Source organism: Epinephelus lanceolatus, chromosome 21 (assembly GCF_041903045.1).
Source record: "Epinephelus lanceolatus isolate andai-2023 chromosome 21, ASM4190304v1, whole genome shotgun sequence".
Lineage (NCBI taxonomy): Eukaryota > Metazoa > Chordata > Actinopteri > Perciformes > Serranidae > Epinephelus > Epinephelus lanceolatus.
The window spans coordinates 31,456,934-31,476,935 of NC_135754.1; the positions used below are offsets into that span (position 1 = coordinate 31,456,934).

A 20,002-nucleotide genomic window follows, 5' to 3' on the forward strand; every position below is an offset into this window, starting at 1 on the left:
CTTTCTGCATATTGGTTTACACGCCGAGAGCAAGAAGTAAATCAGTGGCATCTTCCAATTTGCCAAGCAACAGCGGATGCAATAAAGAAGAAATATCCCAGTCGTGCCCAAAGCACTACAGGGGTATCTCTATTTGTCCTGTTGTTACGTAACTGTTGATTATCCAGAAGCTAAGACAAATCCTAATGCAGCTCTTTTTTTAGCTCCTACTACTGCTGCTCCTGCTCCTTTAAAAAAACAAAAAAAAAACCCACCTGTGTTCACAGTTGTAATATGACCTACTTTACACACTGTATTGTATTTATTTTGGACAAGTGTTGGACTGTTATTTTTATCTGTAAGGCAGCGTTTAGCATCTTAAGATAAAATCCAGGCATTTTAAATATTGTACTACATAATAGGCCGAAAAGAAACCTGCCGTGATTGACTTTCTTCCACCACATGGGGGCAACTGCAGTGGGTTGTGAACACAATATTTACAAATCATCACCTTTTAAGTTGATATACTCACTCATATACTTGCTTATTTACACATACAGAAGTTACAGAGCAACATGCTGCTAATTTGGAATCATGTTTCAGGCCACCTGACAAATGCTAATGGTGCGTTCGTTTTGTACTCGGAGGTCGGAAATTCCCAGTTCCCAGTCGGAAGTTTGAACTCGAACTCACTGTGAGATCAGATTTCCGACTCACAAACTCGTAGCAACCGTATCAACCCCAACTTACGAATTCAAGATGGCTGGCGGTCACATACATAGTGAGTAAACACTCCACTAAAGTACTGTTTGGTTTTGAAGCTGTCTATACTTCCGACTTCCGACTACAAAACGAAAGCACCATATGTACACCATGATTTATTGGGTTGGCTGTTATTGACCAATCGCGAGATTTTCAGTCTCAATGGGACTTCCTGGTTAAATAAATAAATAAATATTGTCTCTTTTAGCTCAGTTTTTTGTCTCCACCAACTTATGAGGGGAATATCTGTCTCTTTAGCGGCTAAAAGCTCAACTATGACCAACAGCTAACTTTTTCTGTCGGCTGTTGACATTGTTGACACAAAACTATTATTGTAGACGCTTTAAAGTGGATTTCAAAAATTTTAGTTGATCTGGCAACACCTGTACTTACTGGTGGTAAAAGCAAAAGCACTCAGAAGCCACAGAGCTCTGAGGGCAGCGAAACAAACTGTTGTTGTTTAGGCAACAACTGGCCTTTTTCAATCATTCTGTGAGCAACTGGGATCTGATTTGCTGCACACTACACCTGTTGCCTCGTCATCTAAAAGTTCACTGTTGCTGCTCCTTCTTGTTTCATAACTTCCTGCAGTATTTCAAAATCATTTGCTGTGCAAGAATATCCCAAAATGTGTCCTGTTTTGTAGCCGCATTTTGGTGAACAATGGTGTAAGTGTTAAACTCGTTCAAAAACACATGCTTTGACGCCTTCATAATAAAGGTCAACTCATGTTTCACCAGTTAAATGCTTTTATGTGAAGCTGCAGCAGGAGGAAATGTTTCGTTAACATTTTCAGTAACTTAATAAAGAATTTTTCCACTAATGTCACTCTCGACATCCAGTTCATTACACCACTAATTATATAAATATTGCAATTCTTTCACCAGTGGGCCACAGATTTAATCACCATTGTGTTACCTCATTCAGCGATAGTCATTTAGCAGACATTTATTTCGACTGAAATCTTCAGGATGAATACGTTAAAGTATTAAAAGAATAAAACAAACAAAACTAAACCAATAAATAACCCTCTTAAGTTAATGTATTGGCCGATGTTAGCTTTGCAGATATACAGTACAGGCCAAAAGTTTGGACACACCTTCTCATTCAATGCGTTTTCTTTATTTTCATGACTATTTACATTGTAGATTCTCACTGAAGGCATCAAAACTATGAATGAACACATGTGGAGTTATGTACTTAACAAAAAAAGGTGAAATAACTGAAAACATGTTTTATATTCTAGTTTCTTCAAAATAGCCACCCTTTGCTCTGATTACTGCTTTGCACACTCTTGGCATTCTCTCGATGAGCTTCAAGAGGTAGTCACCTGAAATGGTTTCCACTTCACAGGTGTGCCTTATCAGGGTTAATTAGTGGAATTTCTTGCTTTATCAATGGGGTTGGGACCATCAGTTGTGTTGTGCAGAAGTCAGGTTAATACACAGCCGACAGCCCTATTGGACAACTGTTAAAATTCATATTATGGCAAGAACCAATCAGCAAAAACGAGAAAAACGAGTGGCCATCATTACTTTAAGAAATGAAGGTCAGTCAGTCCGGAAAATTGCAAAAACTTTAAATGTGTCCCCAAGTGGAGTCGCAAAAACCATCAAGCGCTACAACGAAACTGGCACACATGAGGACCGACCCAGGAAAGGAAGACCAAGAGTCACCTCTGCTTCTGAGGATAAGTTCATCCGAGTCACCAGCCTCAGAAATCGCAAGTTAACAGCAGCTCAGATCAGAGACCAGATGAATGCCACACAGAGTTCTAGCAGCAGACCCATCTCTAGAACAACTGTTAAGAGGAGACTGCGCGAATCTGGCCTTCATGGTCAAATAGCTGCTAGGAAACCACTGCTAAGGAGAGGCAACAAGCAGAAGAGATTTGTTTGGGCCAAGAAACACAAGGAATGGACATTAGACCAGTGGAAATCTGTGCTTTGGTCTGATGAGTCCAAATTTGAGATCTTTGGTTCCAACCGCCGTGTCTTTGTGAGACGCAGAAAAGGTGAACGGATGGATTCCACATGCCTGGTTCCCACTGTGAAGCATGGAGGAGGAGGTGTGATGGTGTGGGGGTGTTTTGCTGGTGACACTGTTGGGGATTTATTCAAAATTGAAGGCACACTGAACCAGCATGGCTACCACAGCATCCTGCAGCGACATGCCATCCCATCCGGTTTGCGTTTAGTTGGACGATCATTTATTTTTCAACAGGACAATGACCCCAAACACACCTCCAGGCTGTGTAAGGGCTATTTGACCAAGAAGGAGAGTGATGGAGTGCTGCGGCAGATGACCTGGCCTCCACAGTCACCGGACCTGAACCCAATCGAGATGGTTTGGGGTGAGCTGGACCGCAGAGTGAAGGCAAAGGGGCCAACAAGTGCTAAACACCTCTGGGAACTCCTTCAATACTGCTGGAAAACCATTTCAGGTGACTACCTCTTGAAGCTCATCGAGAGAATGCCAAGAGTGTGCAAAGCAGTAATCAGAGCAAAGGGTGGCTATTTTGAAGAAACTAGAATATAAAACATGTTTTCAGTTATTTCACCTTTTTTTGTTAAGTACATAACTCCACATGTTCATTCATAGTTTTGATGCCTTCAGTGAGAATCTACAATGTAAATAGTCATGAAAATAAAGAAAACGCATTGAATGAGAAGGTGTGTCCAAACTTTTGGCCTGTACTGTACGTGCATCAGTATATCTCGGCTTAGAAGTATCAAGAATGTAAAAGAGTTCTCAAATATCAATATTAGTATTAGCCATACAAAACGGTACAGGTTGGGCTATAAAAGCTTGTATCTCAAATGTTTTTGACTGATGTATTTTTATTATATACCTGTGTGGTGGTGCACTTGCCCCAAACATGACCTGTGATACTCTCCAACAAAAAGAGACTGTGTTTTCTTGGCTCAAAATAACACTGTATCCCCTCCCACCCTCCAGAAAAGCCCCGAGCCTACAGTATGACCCTGGTTACTGAGGTATAGTATGTGGAGGACAGCGAGCAGCACGATAGTGGCGCCGGGCCAGAGAGGTGACGCATATGTGAGTAGCTGAGTGCGTCAGGCTCTGGCTGACAGCACCACGACTCAGCAGTGTCCTGGATGGATGGAGGTGTTATGATGGAGGAAGTATGGAGAAATAGAGAATGTGTGTGTGTGTAACAGAGAGAGAGAGAGAGAGAGAGAGAGAGAGAGAGAGAGAAAAGGAGTGATGTGCCCCGACTCCTACACTGCCATGCGATGCTGAGAAAAGCTGTGTCGCAGCACTGAGTGGGTGGGCTTTCGTTTGAAAAAAGAAATAAAAATAAAAGCTAGTGAAGAAGAGTCTGGAAAAAAAAAGCATCTCCTACCTTCAGTCTGACACACCACTGGGGTTACATCACAGAGCAAGAGAAGTGAAAAGCATGCAGCAAAAATAACCAAACGGAAATGGAAGTGTGAGAGGGATTTTTGCTTTGGCTGCCTTGAGACTTGGAGGGGAGAGAAAGAGGATGAGCAAAGAAATAAAGAGCTGGTATGGCTCCTGGTCTGCCTCCAGGCGTTCCAATGAAGAGTGATGCTTCTGTTTCTATCCATTTTTAATCCCTGACAATCACACACAGAGGGACCACAAAAGACGAGAGAAGCGCACATCCCACCTGTTCCTCCCTCCTCATTCTCCCTCTCACATGGTCTCTCCATCATGAATATTGAAACTGAGACAATCTCTCTCATTTTCTCTTTAATTTCAGCCTCTCTTTGAACATTAAGATAAATCATTTGGTCTGTCAAATGTCAGCAAATCAAAAAAAAAAAAAATCACCCAGAGCCTGAGGTGATGCCATCAAATTGCCTGTTTTGTTTGGCAAACAGTCCCAAACCCAAATATTCAATTTACAGTAATATAAAACAGAATAAAAACAGCAAATCACACGCATTTAAGAAGCTGAAACCTGATTTAAACAATTAACTATCAGCAGTCTGTTAACTACAAGAATCAACTGAACAGTAATTGTCCATCACAGCTCTAGAAACAGTATTTCGGCATGTCAGGCCTGAAAAGCTTTGAATTTCTCCACATGCTGAAGCTGTGATATGATGCTGTAGTAAGAATGACTCAGCATTTAAATATTTGGTAACACTTTTACTTGAAGGTATCTACATAAGGGTGACATGACACTGTCGTAACTATGATGTGACACGGTCATGAACCTGTCATGAACATTATGTACATGTCATAAGCGTTTATGACTGCTGTCATTAAGTGTCATTCGGTTTTTGTAATGACAAGTTGACATTGTTTAGGTTGTCTTGATTACGACAACTTGACATTGATCAAAGTGACATTACCAGAAGCTGTCTTTGTCATGACAAGTTGACATTACATTTGGGATGTCCTTATAATGACAAATTGACATTAACCAGGATGACATTACCAGAAGATGTATTTGTCATAACAACTTGACATTAACAAGAAATGCACCTCTTTTGTGTTTATGACAAGTTGACCTAATGATTGATACAAAGACATCGTTTGGTAATGTCATCCTGGTTAATGTCAAGTTGTCATTATATATGAACATCTCAAACAAATTTAATGTCAACTTGTCATGACAAAGACAACTTCTGGTAATGTCACTTTAATTAATGTCAAGACAAACCAAACAATGTCAACTTGTCATTACAAAGTCATCTTCTGGTAATGTCATCCTGGTTAATGTCAAGTTGTCATTATAAGGACATCCACAACAAATGTAACATCAACAACTTCATGTCATGACAAAGACATCTTCTGGTAATGTCACTTTGATTAATGTCAAGTTGTCGTAATCAAGACAACCCAAACAATGTCAACTTGTCATTACAAAAAATGAATGACACTTAATGACAGCAGTCATAAACGTTTATCACATGTACATAATGTTCATGACAGGTTCATGACTGTGTCAAGTCACCCTTACGTAGATACCTTCAAGCAAACTGTGTGTTTATCTATTGCAACGTTAGCTGTAAGCTAGCTGAAAAGCAAAACAGATATTCGAAAAATGTTCGATATAATTAGATCACCTATACGCAGGTAGGGGAGGTCGCTAATGCACCTAAACACAAGTTGCCACCCGCTATCAAACAAAAGAAGTAGTAGAATAAGAAGACAAGACCACAAGATTACGGCCGTGTCCGAAATCACTCACTATTCACTACATAGTCCACTACACAGTGACGTCGCCATTTTGTAGTGCCATCCGAATGTATAATGGGAATTATTAAACCCTATATAGAGGACTCAAAGTACTCAAAGTGTGAAAAGTAGTGCTAAGCTGATGGTCACTAACCAAGCCCTATATAGCATCATGCACTGTTCTGAAGTAACGGACATACTATGTCAGATGGACACCTAGACGAACAAGACGCGAGGGAGCAGCTGGATGACAACCTGCTGTACACGTTTAACTTTTGATGACATGTTAAAGTTTGTCTGACCAGAGAAGCTTTGACTGCAACACACACACACACACACACAAGGGTTAGGATGACACCGCAAACAGTTATTTGCAGCTATAGTGACGCTCTGAATGTCGTATCCAGAAGCTTTAAGACCCATTTACTCATCTTAAAGTGAGTCAGCAGAAAACAAAAAATCAGCGTGTTCTCAAAAATAAAAATAAAAAAAAACCTAATGGAGCTCTATTAGCTAGCTAGCTACAGCTGATAAAATCTTTCAGCTGCCGTCGTCATTTCAGCTGCTCAACAGTTGTCTGTTGGACATGAAATCAAGGCTCCATTGCTACAAAAATTACTACATATTTTAAGTGATACATCTGCCACCACTATCACTTTAAAGGACATATGTGCTGTGAAAGGTCGGAGAGCTCGACAGGCTTAGCATCAGTAAGTGTTACAAGGACGTGAGGAAGATGACAGAGGTAAACATTTGATATGTGGACAGCACGCTGGACCGACACCATCATACTCCATCTGCTGTCGGGAGAACAGGATTTGTGGTTTCAGTTAATCTACACATCTCAGTCAGCAGCACAAGAGGAGCATCACCTCCGGCTCCCTTTGACCTCTGGCTGTCTGCAGCGAGAGGAGGAGCGCGTGCGACTCCTGCTAAGGTTGCAGATGCCTCTCTCCGCGCCGGCGAAGAGTGTTTAATGAGAAAAGGTTGGGATCCTGATAAATTCACACAGGGAAGCTGAAGGAAAGAGCTCCTGCTGCAGTCAGTGCTTGTTCATTATGGTGGAAGATATTTAAAATTACTGCCTCAGTGAATGACAGACTGAGCTATTACCATGCAGCAGCTTAAAGAGGAATACTGCTAAATTTGATCCTCATTCCTGTTGCTTAGGGGGCTTCTCCGCACTGTGGGGATTTGTAAGCTTCACAACAAAACCTGAAATGCAGAGGGAGAAGTTTGTACCACACCCTAATCTCGTCTTTGCCAGCTCCACTGAGGATGAACTCGTTCTTAGAAGATCACTCAAGGATGTTTTCAAACTCTGAATCTCACGAATGAGTGAAACCAAACTGGAAGAAACTGTCACTGCTGCTCTGTTAGGGACTGTTCGTTGTTTATCAGAGGAGGAGGGTGGCCGGGGTGTAACTTCCATCTTTATGGTGACCCTCCTAGAAGGTAGGAATATTTTACCTTGATCCTCCCTGAGTGTCTGGGGGAAAACGCACAACCCTCCCTCCACCTTAAATAACCATATCTTTTCATATTTACACCAAATGTAGGTATGGAGCTAACACAACAAGCAAACAGCCAGGGAGCGAAAGTTGCCACTTAAACAAAACACAAATCCTCCCTACCATCATAATAATCATAATAATAATAAACATCATAACGCTCAGACCTCCAGCAGTAAACGGGAGGGCTGGGAGGAGCTTATCCTCCTCCTACTGCCAACATCTGGTACAAGTGAAACTAAGAAGATGCTGCTGGGTCTGGAGAGACTGTCTGTCAAATGTCCAACTTAAAGGTCAAGTGTGTGATATTAAGGGGGATTCAGTGGCATCTCGCGGTGAGGACTGTAGGATTTCCTCAGTTTTTATTGTTCAGAAGTAGGGCTGCAATGAATAGTCGACAAATCAATGACTAATCGACTATTAAAATGATTGGTGACTATTTTAGTAGTCGACTTATCGTCATTTTTCACATAAAAGTACTATAAAAGTATCCCAAATACTCTTATTGCAGCTTCTTGCATTCAAATATTGGCAGCTTTACACACTCTCCCATGACGGTGAACTAAAACCCTTTGGTGTGAGTATGAAACAAGACATTAGATGACATAATTTGGGGGTTTGGGAGACAAAGACCGACATTTTTCAACATTTTAACACATTTTTCGATAAAATGACTAGTCGACTAATCAAAGAAATAATCGACAGATTACTCGACAATGAAAATAGTCGTGAGTTGCAGCCCTATTCAGAAGTTTTTAAACGCAAGTCGAGTTATCCACAGAGGTCTCTTCCTCTCCAGAACAAATGAACCAGATGATTAAAACTAGTAAAAACACTTTGATTTTCTGACGCTGCTCGACCGTGGCTGACAAGAAATTGCGAAAACGTAAATGGCCTTATCTAGGACCAGTGTTTGTTTGGTACGATCTGGGCTACTGTAGAAACATGGTGGTGCAACATGGTGATCTAGGTAGACAAAGACTTGGGATCTCATTTATAAACACTGCATATACACCAAACAAGGCCTGAAAGAGGCGTACACCACTTCCGACGCAAAAGTTGTGATCTAAAAAAACTTGATGGGAGAAACTTTGACCCTTACAGAGACTTTTCAAGACATGAATGGTGGTGGTTACTGGTGCACGCCATTTTTGGCTTTTATCTTAGTAAGGATCCTACGCACTGTTTTATAAATGAGAGTCCTGCTCCCTATGTAGATATGAACGTCTCATTCTAAGATAAAAAAAAACACGACTACTCTTATTTTCAGGTGATTATACAATAAAGAAAACATAATTATTAGAGCATATTCCATTTCTGCCAATACATCCCCTGAAATCCTACACACTGGACCTTTAAAACTAACTTCACTGTGGTGAGGTGGCTGCGGCTGGCTTGATCGCAGTGTTATGGAAATGAAAAGAGATATTGGAGCATGTGCAGTGATGATGACATGTATGTCACACGGGACAAAGTGACAGTCACAAGACACAGTGACACAGTCACAGACACGGGGATGCAGAAACTATAAATTGACCCTTGCACAAGTATGTGTGCATACTTCATTTCAAACACGTCAGTACACAGAAAAAATTTTTTGCTTGGGATAACAGAGTTAGATTTTAAAAACTTACAATTTGATGTATAAAAAGTTAAAAGTTGGAGTTCAGAACAGTCTTGGTGTTTCACTTATGGCCTTGTATACAGGAGTGCAGATGTGTTCAATGACTTTAGGAAATTTGAAAATTCAACGATGATTTCTGGTTTTACAGTTTCTGGCTGTGATAAATGGTGCATTTTTTCCCAATTTTCAAAGAAAACGTGTCTTTCAAGCCCGCCAGAAGGATCTGGTTTTCAAAGGATATTAAAAATAAACACAAAACACAACCATTTAAAGTTGTATGTCCCTCGCCTGAGCCCAAAATAAAAAACACTACTCCCCCTGCAGTGCTTAAAGTTATTTGGCATGCCTCCCCCAATTTGCACCACCCGCTCCCCTCTCACAAATAACGAACAGTCCCTTAGCAACTCCGCAATCATTACTTGTTGCAAAGTTATGCATTCATTTGCTCTCCGTAACAACGCCAGCGGCAACAATTATTTTTCCTGTTTGCCTTTGCCTTTCACAAAAAAGAAAATTAGATCTTAACAACGTGACGGTTACAGAAACAGATAGCTTAAATGAAATTGAAAAAAGAAATCATGTTAAAATACAAAAGGTTAAAAATACAAAGCTCAATTTAGGTAATGAAATTCAGACAAACAGCCCACAAGGGCAGCGCTGCATTCAGTGTCATTGACACAGCTCCAGGCTGTAGATTAGTATACGATGCCACATTTAAAAGTCTAAATCCTCTCTCGCGGGTTCATGTAGAAGTTAATTTAACTTTACACGGACTGTCTGCGGGCTGTGTGACTAATGTGAATCATTTTGTTGAGTGTCCATTTGGTGATATTCGTTTTGAAGAGCGAAGACTCTGGAATGAGTAATGTTTTGATCGAATTTCACCTAAATGAGGGGCACCGTGTGTTTCTGCACCACAAAAAGACTTCTTTTTAAAGAATAAAAAAGCCTAAAACGAGAAACAACAAACACAAAAGCGGCTCCAAAATAACAGAACGCGATCACTTGTTTATCTATTTATATAATGATTTAATGCCCTTTTATTTTCGCCACAACTAGAGTGCACCTCTCCTTGTGGAACGCCAGCTCAATGCCAAACAAACAGCAGATAAAAAAGCACAGTGTACACTGCCTCCAAAACAACCACGAGCACAAAAACACGGCAGAGTGCAGTGCTTTCAACCTGTAAGGGGGGAACAATTAGGAGACAGAGAAGGAGAAAGGGACGGAGAGGTGGAGGAAAAAAGGAAGAGAGGCGACCGTCGACTGTGGCCATAGTAACAGACGAAGCATGGAGGACGGCAAGAGGTGAAAAAGAAAGACGACGGAGACTGTCCTTGCTGCTGCGCCCTCTTTCACAGCGCTCTGTTATTCTTATCCTATGCTTGCCCACAGCAATGCAATCATTCACTCCGTTCTCAGTGTCACTGTGACGATAGGAGAGTGAAAAACTACACACACACACACACACACACACACACACACACACACACACACACACACCATCTCAATTGCAATGGAGATGGGTCTACAACTGCAAACAAGCAGGCCTGAATAATGAAATACACATTAAATATAAAATAGACTAGGGGATTGTCGAGCCTGCAGTGCCACAGCAGACACCAACACTTACACATGGAGAGGAGAAAGTAGGGTACTGTATGTGGCGGGATGTCTTCTATCATTAACATGACAGCTACAGCCTATAATACAGTCAGTATTTGTGCTATATTTAGTGATTAAAGTGTAAAACGTGTGCACAGTATGTCCCAGCCTGAACTGCTGCTGCTGCGTTGTTATTATTCATCGTTTTTTTCAAACTAAACAACTGGAATGTCATAGTTCAGACAAAATATTTGTGAAGATGGGCGGACTAAAGCATAAGGAAAGAACTTCTGAAACAAAAACTGTTGAGTTAGTACAAAGAATTCAACAAAGGGTGAAGAAAACAATGTCACACACTCCAGGATATGGGTCAGTGTGTGTGTGAGAGAAGGGGAGTATTGTATTGTGTGGAGGTTGTGCATCAATTTTTCATGCGCAGCCTTCAGCTGGGCACTTAAATCTGTTAGGGTGTAGACCCCATTGTGTGTTTCAATACCCATACTACCATACTATGTACAGTTGCAATCAAAATTATTCAACCCCCATTGCATATTAGGCTTATTGGCAAAATGTACAATTTTTCAGCTGTTTGCAATAAACAAAGTAGACAAGAACAGTTGAAATAGTTTAATAAAACTAATATTACCATGGTTTTTATCCAAATTCAACACAAAATGCTACTTTTAACCACTACTGCAGTCTCAAAATTATTCAACCCTCTGTCTCAAGCACACCTGATGCAACTAATCACAATTATTCAACCCCCTGTTTCAAGCACACCTGGTGCAACTAATCAAGGGCTTCATTAGTTCAGGTGTGCTTGAGACAGAACACATAAATACCTCAACTGGCTAGGGGTTTTGTTGAGAGTGACGTTTGATTGCATGTTAGAAATATGGCTAAGTCAAAAGAATTGTCCAAAAAGTTCAGAGAAGAAATCATTGCCTTGCACAAACAAGGAAAAAGATACAAAACGATAGCAAAAGCTCTGAATGTTCCTAGAGATACAGTTGGAAGCATAGTTCGCAAGTTCAAAGTTAAAGGAACAGTGACTACACTACCTGGACGTGGCAGAAAGAGGAAACTGTCAGCGGCTGCCACCAGATTCCTGAGGAGGCAAGTGGTCAAAAACCCTCGAGTGACTGCAAAACACCTGCAGCAAGACTTGGTGGCAGCAGGCACTGAGGTTTCAGTTTGTACAATAAGGCGCATACTAAACACCGAAGGGCTCCATGCCCGGACTCCAAGACGTACATCACTACTGACCCAAAAGCACAAGAAAAGTCAGCTCCAATATGCTCAAAACCATATAAATAAGCCACAGAAGTTTTGGAATTCTGTTCTGTGGAGTGATGAAACAAAACTGGAACTTTTCGGGCCTATGGAACAGCGGTATGTCTGGAGGAAGAAGAATGAAGCATATGCTGAAAAGAACACCCTGCCTACAGTGAAGCATGGCGGTGGCTCAGTGATGCTCTGGGGCTGCTTTGCTGCCTCTGGCACTGGAAACCTGCAGCGTGTGGAGGGCACGATGGATTCAGTCAAGTATCAGGAAATCTTAGGTAAAAACGTTGTGCCGTCTGTGAGGAAGCTGAAGCTTGGGCGTCATTGGACCTTCCAACAGGATAATGAACCCAGGCATACCTCAAAGTCCACCAAGGCTTGGTTTCAGAAGAAGAAATGGAAGATTCTAGAGTGGCCGTCACAGTCGCCTGACTTGAACCCCATAGAAAATCTCTGGTGGGATTTGAAGAAGGCGGTTGCAAAACGCACACCCAAGAATATTACTGAACTGGAGGCCATTGCCCATGAGGAATGGGCTAAGATTCCTCAGGAACGCTGTCTGAAGCTGGTGTCTGGCTATGCATCACGTTTGCAGCAGGTCATAACAGCAAAAGGGTGCTCTGCTAAGTACTGAAGATGCTTGTCATGAAGGGGTTGAATAATTTTGAGACTGCAGTAGTCATTAAAAGTAGCATTTTATGTTGAATTTGGATCAAAACCCTTGTAATATTAGTTTCATTGAACTACTTAAACAGTTCTTGTGTAATTTGTTTATTGCAAACAGCTGAGAAATTGTATATTTTGTCAATAAGCCTAATATGCAATGGGGGTTGAATAAATTTGATTGCAACTGTAGTAGGCCAGAAAAAGATTTAGTATGGAGGAGGAGGTTCAGGAGGAGAGGTCTACGAGGTCTACAATCATGGGCATCGGTCATCAGCCACTGAAAGTCTCTTTGCAGACAAAGGTTTATTTCCAAAACTCAAGAACTTGCAGTTAAACAAAGGGGCGAGCAAACACACATGGAAAAGAGCTGTCAGTATAAAGAAAATAGGAATCTTCACTACAGTGTCCCAGTACATAGTATGTCAAATGCAGTACGCCAAAAATACCAGGATGTACTACTACATCTGGTCGTATTTTGCTGTATGCAAGCCAGCATGCTTTTCTGGCTATTCTGACCCACAATCCTCTGCAGCAGAAGATACGTCACATCCACTGAGCTGCAAACAGCTGACAGCTCTCTGACAGCTCTCAGACGTCACAATGATGGATGATGGTGCGTTCAAGTAACTGATGACCAGTTGAATAGTAATGATAGGAATATTAATTGCTTAAATGAACAAATTAATCATAAATATAACCCACAACAAAAGGACATCACTATGAAAATAACAATGAAGGAGAAAGTATGTTCTGATTGTGTGCATACTGCATGCAACAGTACATACTTTTTAAGGGCAGCTGCAGTACTTACTAAAGTAAAAAGAAAAAGCATGTGATTGGGAACACACCCTCATCGTTTGGCACTTTCCTAATCAGGACATGTTTGAAATTGTCAAAGGTTTGTATTTCATTTTGAGCTGGTGTTTTGATTATGTTGCTTTTACACAAAGTGTAAATGTAAGGCTGTCACTAGTGATTCTTTTTTAAATTAATTGTTTAATAGTTGGTCTTCAGATTGTCAAGAACATAGTGACACTAGAATAAACCTCCTCGCCGTTTCATGCCTCCACCGACGAGTCAAGTTACAGTTTACCAAAGATCGACCGATTTATCGCCCGGCCGATATATCAGGCTGATATCTGGGTTTTTTAAAGGCATCTGTGACACCCGGGAGCATTCTGACGATTTTTTTTTTCCCCTTGGGCCTGATTTACAGAGAGGCATATCCACAAGCAGCCCAGTGTTGCTGCAGAACACATCTTTTTTAAAAAGAGAGACGTGTGTGTGTTCAATAAAGTTTTTGTTATTTTTTCAAAAATTGACACTTGTGTACCCCTCATTGTTACATTTCTATCATGCAAACAGAAGCAGAAAAAACAATATCCGCTCAAAAAAAAAATCGGCAGTACATATCGGCCATGGGCTGAGGCTGATGGCAAAACATCGGTATCGGCATTGGCCATAAAAAATCCATATAGGACGACCTCTACAGTTTACATCCATGTCTGTGCGGACTCATCTGTCGCCATGACAGTAAACAATGCTTCAAATATGGATGTTGCTGCAAAGGAAGCTAAAAATTCCGAAACGTGGATGCTTCATACATATCTTAACGTCTATACAATCAGCAAAGTTTCAAGGTTGGCATCCAAGATTAGTGTCACCAATTTAGTATCTGACCAAATGTCTCCCCTTCTATTCCTGAAATTTTGTCAGAATTAGTGTATGAATGCTTGAAGTATGGCCAAGAACATGTTCTGTGAGGCAACAGTGACCTTTGAGCACCAAAATCTAATCAGTTCATCGTTGAGTTAAAGTTGCCTTTATAAGAACAGGACAGACGTACAGACAACCAACTGGAAAACAGAGGCATAAAATGCTCATCACAGTTTTCTTAAAACCTTTCTTTTGCCCATCCAAAATGATCTGCTGTTGCACATGACCCATCATTAAATACAAGTGGCGCCAAAGTAAGTTATACATTTGCATGGAGTTTTATCAGTGACAATCTTTGAGGAGAAAAGTTAGACAGGGGAAAAAAGATAATAAACAAGAATCTCTATGCCATTCTCTGTCTGTTTGAAGATGGTTTACAGAGAGCTGTGGCTGCAACTGATGATTATATTCATTACCACTGAATCTGTCTATTTTCTTTTGACAATCAATTTGTCTGGTCTGAAAAAAGTGGAAATGAACATCACAAGTTCCCAGACCCAAAGGTTATGTCTTCAAATTGTTTGTTTTGTTTGTCAAACAGTTTAAAACCCAATTATACTATTTTTTTCTGATATACAACAGAGAAAAGCAGAAAATACTCATATTCTAGAAGCTGGACGTGACGTGAGTGTTTGGGATTTTTGTCTGAGCAGTGACTGAAACTATTTATTTATTGTCTGCCCAACAGTTTATATTCCATTTATAATGATATAATACAGACTACAGCAACAAAAGCTCACATCTGAGAAGCTGGCATCAGTGAATAAATCATCCGAATAATCGATTATCAACATCTTATACGATTCATTTTCTGTCAATCAGCTAATCATTTCAGCACTAGCGGGGATGCGCACATTACAGGACATGTGTCTCCATACGTGTGGCACAATCATCAGACCCGTCAAAGCGGATAAATTCATCCGGAGGCCTGATAAATTCAGTCCTTCCAGTGAGTGTCAGCAGGACTTAGAGCTAGTGAGAGTGGCAAACATGGCTGCCACAGACTGAAGAGGAGGAGGAGGAGGGGGGGGGGCACCAGACAGTCAGACAGACAAGTACAGACACAGACAGACTGTAGGTTTGAATTCAGAGATGGCATGCTAACCGCCATCAAACAGAGACAGGCGGCGGGACGCATTTGGACACACAGCTGGCGTGGGTTTTCAGTCCACGCCTTTCTGTCTGTGGTCCTCGCAATTGCAGCTTTTGTGAAGTGAACCAACGGCGGCGTTTTTTTTTTGCTTATGCAACATTGTGTTTTGCTGCGTTTATCATGCGGCGCAAAGCAGCACAATATCCCTCAGTATAGCTCAGCTAGCAAGGGCACTTCCTGCTATTCAAAGGCACACAGCGTTGAGCAGCAGTAATGAGCCCATCCACATCAAGAGGCACAATGAATGCCCAGTTTCCCCCGACTGGCAAAAACAACAGGATGCCACTGCAGAAGGGGGGGCTGATAAGTCCTGCATGGCATCAAAAATTTAAATGGGCCACGACCATGTTATTTCATATTTCTCATGGCCTGATGCACAATTCAGCAGGCTGTTTTGTTTCTGCAGGATTTTATGTATATGCATGTGTCAGTGCGTGGTATGCTACGAGAGAAAAGATGGATAGATGAGAAAGAAAACTGGATAGAAGTTTGAAAAATAGATCGCACAGAACAAATGGAGAGCGAGAACAAGGGATGGCAAATGGTTAGCACCTGTAATAATGAGAATAAACGGATGATGAATGGGAGGAATGAGTGGGACTTGACAAAAAAGGAAGATGAGGGGGTGTAAGAAAATAACCACTCCAGAAGAAATGAAAAGAACGGAGGGAACAGTAGGATGTAAAAAAAAGACACGGTGATGAAAATGTTATGGATTGATGAAAAGAGATGAAGGAGGAACAAAAGCAAGCGGTTATGAATGGAGGAGACAAAGATGAAGAGGGAAATGACTCTAAGGTGGGAGAAACCTGAAAGGAGCGAGGAGGACAAGTTTGGTTATGAGATGATGCGGATAAGAAGGACTTGAGAGAGAGGGAGGAGGACGGGAGGAAGAGAGGGGATGGAGTGGCGAAGAGTCATTAGCCTACGTAAGGCTGGTACATTAAGCGTTCCCCGCTCCGCTGTTTCATCTCGCTCTCTCCTCTCTCCTTTTGTTCTCCAGAAATATCTGAGTGGGTGGGAGAGAGAGTAACTGAGTGTGCGAGAAAGAAGGAGAGAGTTACAGTAAGTGAAGTGATGACAGAGTGAGGGGGAGAGAAAAGGAACAAGAGCGACAGAGGAAGTGGATGACGAGTGAGCGGGCATGGTATCTTTAGAAAACGTTTAATATAATACCAAGGATACCTGATTTTATTGCCAAAGCAGGTCTCTAATGTCTTCCGAACCACAACAGCAAAACCAAACAGTGTGACATTTATCTCGGCAGGGTTTCCTGCAGCGTTTCATTGTTATGTTTTCCGCTAACATCAGAAGAAACTATGACATTTTATGAAATATAATGATAGGCTCATTAATGGGCATCACACAGCAAGGGCCACACATTTCAAGAATGAGGCGATTGTTTAAAATTATTACCCAAACTGTCCATCACAGTGCAGCCTTAATGATTAGTAGAATAATCAATAAATTGAAATTAAACAAGAGTTTAAGCTGGTTGCATGAAAAGTTATTGTATGTAATGTTTGTTCTCCATACCATGTGATATGGTCGTCAAATTAAACAGATTAAATGGCAACTATTTTGATGTTTATTTAATGCTGAATAACTAGGATTTGCTTCTTTTCCTCGTCTCGTGTTGTAGTGAATTGAATATCTTTTGGTTTTGGATTGTTAGCCAGACAAACAAAATTTTAAGACCTCATTTTAGCACGTTGTGATGGGCACTATTTTCTGATATGTTATAAACTAACTGATTTATTGATTAATAGAGAAAATAATCCACAGATCAATCGAAAATGGATCATCTTACTGTTCTGTTTTTCTGTGCAATACGAAGTTATTTATAGCATTTAAAGGTCCAGTGTGTGGACCTTTTACACTGCCAGATTTTCCGCGAATGTTGCAACTGGGGAGACAAGGAATTGCGCGCCCTCCTTGTCCTCGCAAACAAAGAGGCCATTAACCGTCAGATGACGGGGACGGTGAAGAACGGGCCAACTTACGAGAGAATCACTGAAGGACTGACCAGCCGTGGCTTCCCTCCCACGTCACTGTTTACGTCACATGCTGAGCTACATGTTTTATTACTTGCTCACGCCCCCCATTGCCCCGAAAAAGGTGCATTCTGTATAAACAAAAGTAGGTAGGCGGCATTTTGCTGCACTCCCCGATTTTGTTTTTATACTGCCAATGCTGAAAAAAGACTGATTGGGCTTTCCTGCAAATTTGCACAGTTCCTGTTTAAAAAGGGCTAATGTGGATATATTGGCAGAAATTAATCAGAATATAATAAGTGTGTTTTCTTTGTGTAATCACATGAAAATAAGAATCATTGTGTGTCCGTTACATTAGAATGGGCTGTTTATATCTACAAAGGGTGTGGCTCCTACTGAGATTGCCATGTTGCACTGTCATGTTTCTACAGCAGCCCAGAATGGACAAACAAAACACTGGCTCTTGACAGCGTTATTCATGTTTTCCTGTCAGCCACCATAGTTAGCAGTCCCTCTGCGATGAGGAGCATCAGAAAAACACTATTCTTTTTACATGAAACTACTTAATTCAGTGTTTTTACCGTTTGAATCACCGATGAAAACCTCCTGAACGATGAACACTGAAGGAATTCTAGGTAGGGGGAGGTTCCAGCTGGTTGCAATCTGCAATCATCAGCGCTAGATGCCACAAATCTTACATACTTAACCTGTAACTTAACCGTTTAAAGGTCCAGTGTGTAGGATTTAGTGGTTTCTAGTGGTGAGGTTGACAGTTACAACCAAGTGAAACTTGAAAACACAAATGGCCCTATCTAAAGCCAGTGTTTGGTTTGTCCGTTCTGGGCTACTGTAGAAACAACATGGCAGGAACACATCTGTAGCTCACCAATTTAGAACGGGTACCACTCCACCAGCGGCCCAGGTTTCTCCCATTTCCTGTCCGTCTCTCACACTATCTAAAAAAAGCTTGAAAAAACAAAACAAAAAAACATGGCGGACTCCATGGAAGAGGACCCCCTCCCCTCTGTATGTAGATATAAGTTTTCAGACATTGGTCTTGATTGGTCTGGAGTTGGGGGTTGGAGAGAGGTGACATAATTTTGTGCAAACCAATCAGCAACAGCAAGCAGAGGTACTCGTTGTTATTATAAACTTGAAGACGTAAAGAGCGACAGATATTACATGACAGTGAATCACTATTAGCTCACACTTGATCTTTTATTTCCGTCTCTCACATAATTTTCTCTTCTGATGGCCATCTGTCAAACACCACGGTCCCTCCGCTTCTCTCGGTCTACATTTATTTTCAGTATCTACACACACACACACACACATAGAGTCCCTGCTTAAGGTGTGGCACAAGTGCTGCCAAGACACTGATTGCTGTGAAAGCCCACTGTACCTGGGTCAAGGTGACACCAGGCACAGCAGCCACAACACAGCAGTCATAGAGGGAGAGAGGCTTTGACACATGCTGCTGACACCAGTGAAAAAACAGAGACACTCAACACCGCTCTTAAATCACATACTTGAACCCTTCACCTTTAAAAATACACATTGAGACGCCTACACAGCGCAAGAGCTGCTCAGACTTGCACTGTGCAAACCAGCAAAATCCCGAGAAACAATTAACAGCTGATGAATAGCCGCTCTTTCCAAAGCCAGGCTGCACCACTCCCCACATTCACAACTGAGATTCCCACCACTACATCCATCCATCCATCCACCCGTCCATCCATCTATCCACCCTCCCGCCCTGATTCATCCGGCTCACCTTTGTCAGTCGAGCGCCTCGTCCGCCCAGGCAATAAAAATCCTGCACCATAGTAAAGGAGATCCTAAACAAAAGGAGGAGATTGTAGGGGCACGGAGAGGAAAAAAAAACAACGCGGGAAGAAAAGCCAGAAAGAAGAGGACAAAAGATAGAGGGAGGGAAGAGAAGGGAAAAGAGGGAGAAAAGAGACAGAGAGGTAAAGAATGGCCCAGACAGGCAGAGAGCTCTCCACAATGTGAGCAGCAAGGGAGGGCGAGCGCCAGGTGTCAGTACGCATACACTCACTGAGCCACGCTTGCACACACACACACGCACAGGCAGACCGGCAACGCTCGCTCTCACTCTCTTCCTCCTCCTCCTCCTCCTCCTCCTCCTCCTCCTCTCACTCTCTGGCAGCAATAACTCTCCCTCATCCTCCTCTCTCTCTCTCTCTCTCTCGTCTTTCAGCCAGGGCAGAATTCCTTAACTCTTTCAAAGCCACCGAACGAGTGCTCTGTCTACTTCCACTCCTGCTAATGAGGCTGAACTTAATTGTTTTTGTATGGAAATTAGGGGTGGGCGATACAGCCCTAAAAAAATATCACGATATTTCAGGGTATTTTTGCGATAACTATATTCTTTACAATATGACAAATTGGTAAAAATATTATCATTAATTTAAGAACATTTAATTGCAACAAAATAAGTGAACTAGTTTTACAGTTTGCCTTCAAATATTCAGTAAAAACTAAGCAAAAATGATCTCTCATTTCTTTAGTT

General features: G+C 41.6%; 1 protein-coding gene across 8 annotated transcripts in view; it reads right to left on the bottom strand.

Annotated features, from left to right (window-relative positions):
* Positions 1-20,002, bottom strand: part of tanc2b (tetratricopeptide repeat, ankyrin repeat and coiled-coil containing 2b) — a 254,073-nt gene that overhangs the window by 138,629 nt on the left and 95,442 nt on the right. Inside the window, exon 1 of one of the 8 annotated variants that reach the window (XM_078163103.1) lies at positions 19,244-19,635. The exons of 6 other annotated variants lie outside the window; for them this stretch is intronic. The gene's annotated coding sequence lies outside the window, so the exon portion shown is untranslated. Of the gene's footprint in view, positions 1-19,243; positions 19,636-20,002 lie in introns of those variants that run through there. One more of the 8 variants, XM_078163109.1, reaches the window with a different exon arrangement.